Below are 2500 nucleotides of genomic sequence, written 5' to 3'. Positions count from 1 at the left end.
TGCCTCCCTCCCTGTCTCTACTAATATTCCTCTATCACCTTTTTTCTATTAAGTAATTCTGCACCATGCCCCCCCCCCCAACAGCGCCTCTGCTTTCCCCTAGCTTAAATTACATATCATTATTATAATTAAAAAAATATATATTATTATTATTATTATTTTTATGTTTATTTTATTATTATTATTATTATTATTTTTACCTTATGTTTTATCTTAATGTTTGAAATGTTTTTTGACTCTAATTTATTTCCTTCTTTCTTCCCTGTTTCCTTTCATTTACATTTGTTAACTTTGTGAAGCACATTGAGTTGCACCTGTGTATGAAATGCACGATATAAATAAACTTGCCTTGCCTTGCCTCTGTCACTGCCTCTCTCTCTCCTCTCGCTCTCTCTCTCTCCCCTCTCGCTCTCTCTCCATGTAATCAGGGCATGTTTAAGACGAAAAAAGTTTTTGTTTCAATGGGCTAGGTTAGCACAGAAAGGTCTTTTTTTTTAATCGACTCAGTGCTTTGAACTGGAATCGTTTTCCTCTTTCTACTCTACCATGTACACAGGTCCCTAAATTAGCGTTACTATCATCAGTCAAAATGGCTAGTAGATCTTAATCTTACCAGTCAAACACACACTCACTAATGGGTGAAAGTCGCTAGTAAGTTGTTCTTCTCTACCAGCCAAACATATTTTATTTTTTACCAGGATTAGGCCTGTTGGCTGGGGTTAATTTAGAGCCCTGGTTGTTCATCTCCAAGGGCACCTGTTTGTTCAAGCAATATTAGCACTGCTAAATGTACACTCTCAGAAATAAAGGTACAGAACTCGGCTGTGGCAGTACCCTCAAGGGGAGTACCATTGCGTCGCTTGGGAGGTACCTCAAAAAAGAGGTGACAGATGCAAATTGGTCGACATTGCACGAAACTGAACGCACTTCTTTTTTGGGGTACCAATCAAGTGACACAATGGTAAGGTACTGCCACAGCATCGAGTTCTGTACCTTTATTTCTGAGAGTTTAGACCCGAAACGTCAGCACGCCAAGAATATTTAAATGGGTGATAACTTAGAGCAGCAGTGTTGAGCTGTTCCATATCCCTGAAAACTATGAAACTATGAAAAGCTGCATCTGCAAACTCACAAGATTATTTAATAATTGCCATTGACAAGTTCTGCTTGTTATGTCTCTACGACGACACTAAGGCCCTGAGGGCATTTGGAGCGCAGGTTGGGAAAGTAAACAATGCACAACTTCCTGATGATGTCATCAATGGGACACTACCAGCCATACTGGTGGTGTGTGTGTGTGTGTGTGTGTGTGTGTGTGTGTGTGTGTGTGTGTGTGTGTGTGTGTGTGTGTGTGTGTGTGTGTGTGTGTGTGTGTGTGTGTGTGTCTGTGTGAAACATGTTAGGATTGGTGTGTAAATACTTAAGGGAATTACAGCAAAACCTGGAAATCCCCGAAACTACACGCACACACACAAACACACACACGCACATGCACGCGCACACGCACACACACACACACACACACACACACACACACACACACACACACACACACACACACACACACACACACACACACACACACACACACACACACACACACACACACACACAATTACACAAATATTGACTTGACATATCACAAATACAACACACACGCCATATGCAAATGTGGTATCCTGGAAGAGGAAATGTTCACCTGTGCAAGCCAAAGACAATAGGAACAAAGGGATGAATAATGAAAATAAGGAAATGAAAGACAAAAATAAAGCAATGAAGGATTAAACCAGTGATTCTCAGAGTGTGGTCTGTGGTCCACTGGTGGTCCACGACAGAGCTCAGGTGGTCTGTGAGGGGATTTCTCTTCCTTTCCAAGACAAGCCTACAGTATAGGCTATATTCGTAACATTATTACAAGCTAAACATAGAGGCAGAGGTGTCTTATTGTCACTATAGTAAGACAGTCTTGCAATGTGAATAAAAATTAAATGGTCTGCATCGAAATTAGCAGTGTCAAATTAGAAACCATCAACTATCAATTCATTTTGAGGGGGACAAACTGGGTCCTTGGTCTGAAAAAGTTTGAGAAACATTGGATTAAACAAACAAAAAAACCCCAAGGACTACAGAGAACTGGCAAAAGGGATAAAAGAAAGGTTTGTTGTGGTTATTACTAAAACTCTATTTACAACAGGACTTTGGTCTTGAAGCTGGGGATTTGAAACTGTGTGTGTGTGTGTGTGTGTGTGTGTGTGTGTGTGTGTGTGTGTGTGTGTGTGTGTGTGTGTGTGTGTGTGTGTGTGTGTGTGTGTGTGTGTGTGTGTGTGTGTGTGTGTGCGTGCGCGTGTGTGCGTGTGCGTGTGCGTGTGCGTATGTGTGTGTGTGTGTGCTTGTGTTGTAGCCCAGTATGCATTTTCAGCCCATGACCTCCACAGGTCATTAGACATGTGTCAGTGAGCAAAGAGCTGATCAAAGTAGTTGTTGAGAGAGAGAGAGAGAG

This window comes from Engraulis encrasicolus, chromosome 15 (assembly GCF_034702125.1).
Source record: "Engraulis encrasicolus isolate BLACKSEA-1 chromosome 15, IST_EnEncr_1.0, whole genome shotgun sequence".
Lineage (NCBI taxonomy): Eukaryota > Metazoa > Chordata > Actinopteri > Clupeiformes > Engraulidae > Engraulis > Engraulis encrasicolus.
This window is presented reverse-complemented; position numbering follows the sequence as displayed.